Below are 11,173 nucleotides of genomic sequence, written 5' to 3'. Positions count from 1 at the left end.
ACCGTTCCCACAATTACTAGAATTACCACCGTTACCACAATTACTAGAATTACCACCGTTACCACAATTACTAGAATTACCACCGTTACCACAATTATCAGAATTACCACCGTTACCACCGTTACCACAATTGCCACCGTTACCACAAATACTAGAATTACCACCGTTACCACAATTACCACCGTTACCACCACATCAACCCTGACAACTAGGCTTAGAGGAAAGTCTGGGCTATTCTATGGACAAGGAGTAACCAGATATATCACACTGGGTCACCAATACAAAATATTTGCATGCACTATACAATAGTATAATATTAAAATGATCTACTGCCGTTATAAATAGAACTATACTAAACAACAATATACATTTAAAATGCAACCATTTCAAAGATTTTACTGAGTTACAGATCATATAAGAAAATCAGTCAATTTAAATAAATAAATTAGGCCCTAATGTATGGACTTCACATGACTGGATAGTGGTGCAGCCTGGGAGGCCTACTCACTTGGCAGCCAGGCCCAGCCAATCAGAGTGAGTTTTTCCCCACAAAAGGGCTTCATTACAAACTCCTCTCCTCACCTCTCCTCTCCTTGGTTGTATCACCAGTTGAAGGACTGGATAGATTTCCACTACAGCCCTATTACTTTCACCTGTCATATCCTGTCCTGTCATATCCTGTCCTGTTACATCCTGTCCTGTCACATCCTGTCATATCCTGTCCTATCATGTCTTCGCTTCTCCCTTTTATTAATGATTTATTTCACCTTTACTTAACCAGGGAAGTCCTTTATTTAACCAGGGAAGTCCTCTATATAACCAGGGAAGTCCTTTATTTAACCAGGGAATTCCTCTATATAACCAGGGAAGCCCTTTATATAACCAGGGAAGTCCTCTATATAACCAGGGAAGTCCTCTATATAACCGGGGAAGCCCTCTATATAACCAGGGAAGTCCTCTATATAACCAGGGAAGTCCTCTATATAACCGGGAAGCCCTCTATATAACCAGGGAAGTCCTCTATATAACCAGGGAAGTCCTCTATATAACCAGGGAAGTCCTCTATATAACCAGGGAAGTCCTCTATATAACCAGGGAAGTCCTCTATATAACCAGGGAAGTCCTCTATATAACCAGGGAAGTCCTCTATATAACCAGGGAAGCCCTTTATATAACCAGGGAAGTCCTCTATATAACCAGGAAGTCCTCTATATAACCGGGAAGCCCTCTATATAACCGGGAAGTCCTCTATATAACCAGGGAAGTCCTCTATATAACCAGGGAAGTCCTCTATATAACCGGGAATCCCTCTATATAACCAGGGAATTCCTCTATATAACCAGGGAAGTCCTCTATATAACCAGGGAAGTCCTCTATATAACCAGGGAAGCCCTCTATATAACCAGGGAAGTCCTCTATATAACCAGGGAAGTCCTCTATATAACCAGGGAAGTCCTCTATATAACCGGGAAGCCCTCTATATAACCAGGGAATTCCTCTATATAACCAGGGAAGTCCTCTATATAACCAGGGAAGTCCTCTATATAACCAGGGAAGTCCTCTATATAACCAGGGAAGTCCTCTATATAACCAGGGAAGTCCTCTATATAACCAGGGAAGTCCTCTATATAACCAGGGAAGTCCTCTATATAACCAGGGAAGTCCTCTATATAACCAGGGAAGTCCTCTATATAACCGGGAAGTCCTCTATATAACCGGGAAGCCCTCTATATAACCGGGAAGTCCTCTATATAACCAGGGAAGTCCTCTATATAACCAGGGAAGTCCTCTATATAACCAGGGAAGTCCTCTATATAACCAGGGAAGTCCTCTATATAACCAGGGAAGTCCTCTATATAACCAGGGAAGTCCTCTATATAACCAGGGAAGTCCTCTATATAACCAGGGAAGTCCTCTATATAACCAGGGAAGTCCTCTATATAACCAGGGAAGCCCTCTATATAACCAGGGAAGTCCTCTATATAACCAGGGAAGCCCTCTATATAACCAGGGAAGTCCTCTATATAACCAGGGAAGTCCTCTATATAACCAGGGAAGTCCTCTATATAACCAGGGAAGTCCTCTATATAACCAGGGAACAAAAGCTGTTCTGACATTTACAATCAGAAAGAACAGGAGACAGAAAGGAATCTAAGGATAATGGAATGTAATAAAAGATGATGTCCTGTATGTAGCTAGTTGTTCTAGAGCTACAGAGCCCCCACCACATTAACAACAACCCATGTACTGCTGGCCTACTGGGAAGTAACCATCTGTGACCCATGGATTTTATGAAGAAGGAGATTCCCTTGGTACACATCAGAGCACAGTCACTTGTCCCTTTGCTGCTGTCTACTACACTCCTTCTCCTCGCCTTCGCTCCGCCCCCTCAGATGAGAGGGAGAACGGGAGAGAGGGAGAACGAGAGAGAGAGAGAGAGAGAACTTTCCCCAATGCACAAGTGGTTATCTCCACCGTGACACCATGAAAAGACTTCCACAATGCCAATAGGTCCTCAAAACCTAATGTCTACCTGGCCCACCACTCCAAATAGACTTGAACAGCCTTTATGACCAGGTCCACCTCTACAAGGCAGCAATCCCAACTTTTGCCTGGACCCTGAAGGACATCACCCTCAACCGTGGTCCCAGCACCTCACGCAGCAGCAACAGAGTAACGAACACCCCACCCAGACCAGCAAGACACCCTCCCAGACCTGCAAGACCCCTTCCTGAAGGACCTGCACTGAGAGAACCGACGCCAAGAGGACCTACACCCGGACCACAGCATCACCAGCCACACTCCAACCAGCTAAAACCACCCCAAGCAAACCCTGGCCACACTCTATAAAGGCCCCTCCATATCAGACCTATGCCCCTTCTGCCCAACCCCATGTCCCCTGCCCCTTGCCCCTGCATGAAGGACCTCAACATGACAGCAGAACATATGCCCAAGTCGTGAGCAGAGCAATAGGCCCAAGCCCCACTATTACACCCACCCAAGCCCCATCCTGCGACCTATGAGGTATGTATCAGATACTCAACGTGCTCTGCTCACACCTACTGTGATGGTCCGGGCCTAAATCACACAAAAACAACACTAGACACTATGGAACACAAAGCTTTTACTATCAAATCCTGGAATGAACCAGGTCTGAGGTCATCTGCCTTTGGCCTAAAGAGCAGGAACCCAGACTTCATCAAAGAAATTAGGAATACAGACATTGTCATCCTACAAGAAAAGGAGATGAACCCACTGGTTGCCTTCTAGGTTACAGAGAGCTGGTAGTCCCATCCACCAAACTACCAGGTGTGAAACAGGGTAGAGACTTAGGTGGTATGCTAATTTGGCATAGAGAAGACCTAACCCACTCTAGTATATTAGTCAAAACAAGAACATTTTACATCTGGCTAGAAATAAATAAGGAAATGATCTCAGATAAAAATGTCCTCATGTGTGCTACCTATATCCCCCCAATAGAATCCCCATACTTTAATGAAGACAGCTTCTCCATCCTAGAGGGGGAGATCAACCATTTCCAGGCCCAGGAACATGTACTAGTCTGTATTTTATTTATTTATTTTTATTTCACCTTTATTTAACCAGGTAGGCTAGTTGAGAACAAGTTCTCATTTACAACTGCGACCTGGCCAAGATAAAGCATAGCAGTGTGAGCAGACAACACAGAGTTACACATGGAATAAACAAATTAACAAGTCAATAACACAGTAGAAAACAAAGGGGGAGTCTATATACAATGTACAATGTGTGCAAAAGGCATGAGGAGGTAGACGAATAGTTACAATTTTGCAGATTAACACTGGAGTGATATATGATCAGATGGTCATGTACAGGTAGAGATATTGGTGTGCAAAAGAGCAGAAAAGTAAATAAATAAAAACAGTATGGGGATGAGGTAGGTGAAAATGGGTGGGCTATTTACCAATAGACTATGTACAGCTGCAGCGATCGGTTAGCTGCTCAGATAGCTGATGTTTGAAGTTGGTGAGGGAGATAAAAGTCTCCAACTTCAGCGATTTTTGCAATTCGTTCCAGTCACAGGCAGCAGAGTACTGGAACGAAAGGCGGCCAAATGAGGTGTTGGCTTTAGGGATGATCAGTGAGATACACCTGCTGGAGCGCGTGCTACGGATGGGTGTTGCCATCGTGACCAGTGAACTGAGATAAGGCGGAGCTTTACCTAGCATGGACTTGTAGATGACCTGGAGCCAGTGGGTCTGGCGACGAATATGTAGCGAGGGCCAGCCGACTAGAGCATACAAGTCGCAGTGGTGGGTGGTATAAGGTGCTTTAGTGACAAAACGGATGGCACTGTGATATACTGCATCCAGTTTGCTGAGTAGAGTGTTGGAAGCCATTTTGTAGATGACATCGCCGAAGTCGAGGATTGGTAGGATAGTCAGTTTTACTAGGGTAAGCTTGGCGGCGTGAGTGAAGGAGGCTTTGTTGCGGAATAGAAAGCCGACTCTTGATTTGATTTTTGATTGGAGGTGTTTGATATGAGTCTGGAAGGAGAGTTTGCAGTCTAGCCAGACACCTAGGTACTTATAGATGTCCACATATTCAAGGTCGGAACCATCCAGGGTGGTGATGCTAGTCGGGCATGCGGGTGCAGGCAGCGATCGGTTGAAAAGCATGCATTTGGTTTTACTAGCGTTTAAGAGGAGTTGGAGTCCACGGAAGGAGTGTTGTATGGCATTGAAGCTTGTTTGGAGGTTAGATAGCACAGTGTCCAATGACGGGCCGAAAGTATATATAATGGTGTCGTCTGCGTAGAGGTGGATCAGGGAATCGCCCGCAGCAAGAGCAACATCATTGATATACACAGAGAAAAGAGTCGGCCCGAGAATTGAACCCTGTGGTACCCCCATAGAGACTGCCAGAGGACCGGACAGCATGCCCTCCGATTTGACACACTGAACTCTGTCTGCAAAGTAATTGGTGAACCAGGCAAGGCAGTCATCCGAAAAACCGAGGCTACTGAGTCTGCCGATGAGAATATGGTGATTGAGCGACATAAATGCATAAAAAACTGTAGCGACATAAATGCCAGAACTGGACAAGAACCTGACACCCTCAGCACACAGGGGGACAAACACCTGCGTAGAGGTGACAGCATTCCCTCCCTTAAAATATGCCGCCCTAGACACAACTAAGACAACATAACCAACAAAAACGGGTCACAACTCTTGCAGCTCTGTCAGACGCTGGGTATGTATGTAGACAATAGTAGGCTTCGAGGGGACAGTTGAAGTCGGAAGTTTACATTCACCTTAGCCAAATACATTTAAACTCAGCTTTCACAATTCCTGACATTTGATCCTAGCAAAATGCCCTGTCTTAGGTCAGTTTGGGTCACCATTTTATTTTAAGAATGTGAAATGTCAGAATAATAGTAGAGAGAATGATTTATTTCAGCTTTTATTTCTTTCATGACATTCCCAGTATTCCCATTCCTTTTCCCAGTTGGTAGCATTGCCCTTTAAATTGTTTAACGTGGGTCAAACATTTCAGGGAGCCTTCCACAAGCTTCCCACAATAAGTTGGGTGAATTTTAGCACATTCCTCCTGACAGAGCTGGTGTAACTGAGTCAGACTTGTAGACCTCCTTACTCGCACACACTTTTTCAGTTCTGCTCACAAAATTCCTATAGGATTGAGGTCAAGGCTTTGGGATGGCCACTCCAATATCTTGACTTTATTGTCCTTAAGCCATTTTGCCACAACTTTGGAAGTATGATTGGGGTCATTGTCCATTTGGAAGACCCGTTTGCGACCAAGCTTTAAGTTTCTGACTGATGTCTTGAAATGTTGCTTCAATATATCCACATAATTTTCCCCTCCTCATGATGCCATCTATTTTGTGAAGTGCACCAGTCCCTCCTGCAGCAAAGCACCCCCACAACATGATGTTGCAACCCCCGTGCTTCACAGTTGGGATGGTGTTCTTCGGCTTGCAAGTCTCCCCCCTTTTCCTCCAAACATAACGATGGTCATTATGGCCAAACAGTTCTATTTCTGTTTCATCAGACCAGAGAACATTTCTCCAAAAAGTACAATCTTTGTCCCCATGTGCAGTTGCAAACCGTAGTCTGGCCTTTTTATGGAGGTTTTGGAGCAGTGGCTTCTTCCTTGCTGAGCGGCCTTTCAAGTTATGTCGATATAGGACTCGTTTTACTGTGGATATAGATACTTTTGTACCCGTTTCCTCCAGCATCTTCACAAGGTCCTTTGCTGTTGTTCTGGGATTGATTTGCACTTTCTGCACCAAAGTACGTTCATCTCTAGGAGACAGAACTTGTCTCCTTCCTGAGAGATATGATGGCTGCGTGGTCCCATGGTGTTTATACTTGCATACTATAGTTTGTACAGATTAATGTGGTACCTTCAGGCATTTGGAAATCACTCCCAAGGATGAACCAGACTTGTGGAGGTCTACTTGGCTGATTTCTTTTGATTTACCCATGATGTCAAGCAAAGAGGCACTGAAATTGAAGGTAGGCCTTGAAATACATCCACAGGTACACCTCCAATTGACTCAAATTATGTCAATTAGCCTATCAGAAGCTTCTAAAGCCATGACATCATTTTCGGGAATTTTTCAAGCTGTTTAAAGGCACAGTCAACTTACTGTATGTAAACTTCTGACCCACTGGAATTGTGATACAGTGAATTATAAGTGAAATAATCTGTCTGTAAACAATTGTTGGAGAAATGACTTGTGTCATGCACAAAGTAGATGTCCTAAACTATAGTTTGTTAACAAGAAATTTGTGGAGAGGTTATAAAACAAGTTTTAATGACTCCAACCTAAGTGTATGTGAACTTCCGACTTCAACTGTAGGTACACCTATAGCTCAACTCTTGGCAGTAGTACTGTAGACTACTTTATCACTGATCTCAACCCAGAGTCTCTCAGAGCGTTCACAGTCAGCCCACTGACACCCCTGTCAGATCACAGCAAAATCACACTCTACTTGAACAGAGCTATGCTCAATCATGAGGCATCAAAGCCAAAGGAACTGAATAATATTAAGAAATGCTATAGATGGAAGGAAAATAGTGTGGAAACCTACCAAAAAACTATTAGGCAAAAACAAATTAAATCCCTTCCAGATAATTTCCTGGACAAAAGGTTTCACTGTAATAGTGAAGGTGTAAACATGGCAGTAGAAAACCTAAACAGTATGTTTGACCTCTCAGCTTCCCTATAAAACCTAAACAGTATGTTTGACCTCTCAGCTTCCCTATAAAACCTAAACAGTATGTTTGACCTCTCAGCTTCCCTATCAAATCCCAAAAATTCAAGCAGACAACCTAAAAAAATGAACAACAATGACAGATGGTTTGATGAAGAATGCAAAAACCTAAGATAGAAATTGAGAAACCTACACAACCAAAAACATAGAGACCCAGAAAACGCCTTCACTATGGTGAATCGCTAAAACAATACAGACATATATTATGGAAAAAGATGGAACAGCACATCAGAAATCAGCTCAATGTAATTGAAGAATTTAACCACTTCTCAGAAAATTTGAACCCTCTAAACAAACAACAACACAAAGAGTTTTGTCCAAAACGGAGATGTATGGATAAACCACTTCTCCAATCTTTTTGCTCTATAACAAACAACAACACAAAGAGTTTTGTCCAAAACGGAGATGTATGGATAAACCACTTCTCCAATCTTTTTGCTCTATAACAAACAACAACACAAAGAGTTTTGTCCAAAACGGAGATGTATGGATAAACCACTTCTCCAATCTTTTTGCTCTGTAACAAAGAACAACACAAAGAGTTTTGTCCAAAACGGAGATGTATGGATAAACCAAATACATACATACAGGATCAAATACAAATGTTAGAATCAACTATTAAAGATTACCAGAACCCACTGGATTCTCCAATTACGTTGAATGAACTACAGGACAAAATGCAAACCCTCCAACCCAAAAAGGCATGTGGGGTTGATGGTATCCTAAATTAAATGATAAAATATACAGACCACAAATTCCAATTGGCTAAACTTAAACTCTTTAACATCATCCTCAGTGCTGACATTTTCCCTATTTTTTGGAACCAAGGACTGATCACCCCAATCCACAAAGTGTGGAGACAAATTTGACCCCAATGACTACTGTGGAATATGGGTCAACAATAACCTTGGTAAAATCCTCTGCATTGTCACTACTAGCAGACTCATACATTTCCTCAGCGAAAACAATGTACTGAGCAAATGTAAAATGGACATTTTACCAAATTACCTTACGACAGACCACTTATTCATCCTGCACACTCTAATAGACAAACATACCAAAACAAAGGCAAATTATTCTCATGCTTTGTTGATAAAAAATAAATAAACTCAATTTGGCACAAGGGTCTGCTATAAAAATTGATGGAAAGTGGTGTTGGGGGAAAAACATGACATTATAAAATCCATGTACACAAACAACAAGTGTGCAGTTAAAATGGTAAAAAAAACACACATTTCTTTCTGCAGGGCCGGAGGTTGAGACAGGGATGCATCTTAAGCCCTACCCTCTTCAACATATATATCAATGAATTGGAAAGGACACTAGAACAGTCTGCAGCACCCGGCCTCACCCTACCATAATCGGAAGTCAAATGTCTTCCATAATCGGAAGTCAAATGTCTACTGTTTGCTGATGACCTGGTGCTTCTGTCCCCAACCAAAGAGGGCCTGCAGCGGCACCTAGATCTTCTGCACAGATTCTGCCAGACCTGGGCCCTGACAGACCTGGGCCCTGACAGACCTGGGCCCTGACAGTAAATCTCAGTAAGACCAAAATAATGGTGTTACAAAAAAGGTCCAGTTGCCAGGATCACGAATACAAATTCCTTCTAGACACCGTTGCCCTTGAGCACACAAAAAAACTATACATACCTCGGCCTAAACATCAGTACCACAGGCAACTTCCACAAAGCTGTGAGCGATCTGAGAGACAAGGCTAGAAGGGCCTTCTATACCATCAAAAGAAACATCAGATTCGACATCCCAATTAGGATCTGACTAAAAATACTTGAATCAGTAATAGAACCCATTTACGGTTCTGAGGTCTGGGGTCCGCTCACCAACCAAGAATTCACAAAATGGGACAAACACCAAATTGAGACTCTGCATGCAGAATTCTACAAAATTACCCTCAGTGTACAATGTAAAGCACCAAACAATGCATGCAGAGCAGAATTAGGCCCGATAACAGCTAATTATCAAAATACAGAAAAGAGCTGTTAAATTCTACAACCACCTAAACAGAAGGGATTCCCAAACCTTCCATAACAAACCATCACCTACAGAGAGATGAACCTGGAGATGAGTCCCCAAAGCAAGCTGGTCCTGGGGCTCTGTTCACAAACACAAACACACCCCACAGAGCCCCAGGACAGCAACACAATTAGACCCAACCAAATCATGACAACTAAAAGATTGAAAAGAATTACAAAAAAAACAGAGCAAACTAGAATGCTACTTGGCCCTAAACAGAGAATACACAGTGGCAGAATACCTGACCACTGTGACTAACCCAAAATGAAAGAAATCTTTGACAATATACAGACTCAGTGAGCATAGCCTTGCTATTGAGAGTGGCTGCCATAGGCCGACCTGGTTCTCAAGAGAAGACGGGCTATGTGCACACTGCCCACAAAATGAGGTGGAAACAGCTGCACTTCCTAACCTCCTGCCAAATGTATGACCATATTAGAGACACAAATTTCCCTCAGATTACACAGACCCACAAAGAATTCAAAAACAATATCTATTGGGTGAAATACCACAGTGTGCCATCACAACAGCAAGATTTGTGACCTGTTGCCACAAGAAAAGGGCAACCAGTGAAGAACAAACACCATTGTAAATACAACACATATTGATGCTTATTTATTTTCCCTTTTGAACTTGAACTATTTTCACATTGTTACAACACTAAATAGACATAATATGACATCTGAAATGTCATTATTATTTTGAAACTTCTGTGAGTGTAATGTTTACAGTTCATTTTGATTGTTTATTTCATTTTTGTTGATTATCTATTTCACTTGATTTGGCAATGTTAACATGTTTCCCATGCCAATAAAGCCCCTTAAATATAAATGAAATTGAGAATTTAAATTGAACTGAGAATGAGAGAGAGAGAGATTTATGTTTATTTATTTTCCCTGTTATATATGAACTATTTGCACATTGTTACAACACTGTATATGGACATAATATGACATTTGCTTTGTTAACATATGTTTTCCCTTGAATTGAATTGAAATTAAGAGAGAGAGAGAGAGAGAGAGAGAGAGAGAGAGAGAGGGAGAGAGAGAGAGAGAGAGAGAGAGAGAGAGAGAGAGAGAGGAGAGAGAGAGAGAGAGAGAGAGAGAGAGAGAGAGAGAGGGAGAGAGGGAGAGAGAGACAGAGAGAGAGAGAGGGAGGGAGGGGGCAGTGGGGCCTTGGTTAGCTAAATGCACTGCGTTTAGAAATGTCTTTGCGGTGGGGATGCTCGCGGTGGGGATGCTCGCGGTGGGGATGCTCGCGGTGGGGATGCTCACGGTGGGGATGCTCACGGTGGGGATGCTCGCGGTGGGGATGCTCGCGGTGGGGATGCTCGCGGTGGGGATGCTCGCGGTGGGGATGCTCGCGGTGGGGATGCTCGCGGTGGGGATGCTCACGGTGGGGATGCTCGCAGTTGGGATGCTCGCGGTGGGGATGCTCGTGGTGGGGATGCTCACGGTGGGGATGCTCGCAGTTGGGATGCTCGGGGTGGGGATGCTCGTGGTGGGGATGCTCGCGGTGGGGATGCTTACGATGGCTAGTTAAATGAAACAGTCAGGATCAGGGTAGAGCCTGCCTGCTAGCCATCTACACCCCATGGGTCTTCTCTTTTTAAAATTTGTATGTATCATTTTGTTTGAACAGAAATACCTTATTTACATAAGAATTCAGACCCTTTTGTTATGAGACTCCAAATTAAACTCAGGTGCTTCCTGTTTCAATTTATAATCCTTGAGATGTTTCTACAACATGATTGGAGTCCACCTGTGGTAAATTCAATTGATTGGACATGATTTGGAAAGGCACACACCTGTCTATATAAGGTCCCACAGTTGACAGTGCATGTCAGAGCAAAAACCAAGC

The 11,173-nt window shown here is 43.1% G+C and overlaps 1 protein-coding gene across 2 annotated transcripts in view; it reads right to left on the bottom strand.

Moving 5' to 3' along the window:
* Positions 1-11,173, bottom strand: part of gabrb2a (gamma-aminobutyric acid type A receptor subunit beta2a) — a 100,615-nt gene that overhangs the window by 70,602 nt on the left and 18,840 nt on the right. The gene's annotated exons all lie outside the window — the stretch shown is intronic.

The sequence above is a fragment of the Oncorhynchus tshawytscha genome, linkage group LG08 (genome assembly GCF_018296145.1).
Source record: "Oncorhynchus tshawytscha isolate Ot180627B linkage group LG08, Otsh_v2.0, whole genome shotgun sequence".
Classification (NCBI taxonomy): domain Eukaryota; kingdom Metazoa; phylum Chordata; class Actinopteri; order Salmoniformes; family Salmonidae; genus Oncorhynchus; species Oncorhynchus tshawytscha.
Note: the sequence above shows the minus strand (reverse complement) of the source record. Positions and strands in the feature narration are given on the sequence as shown.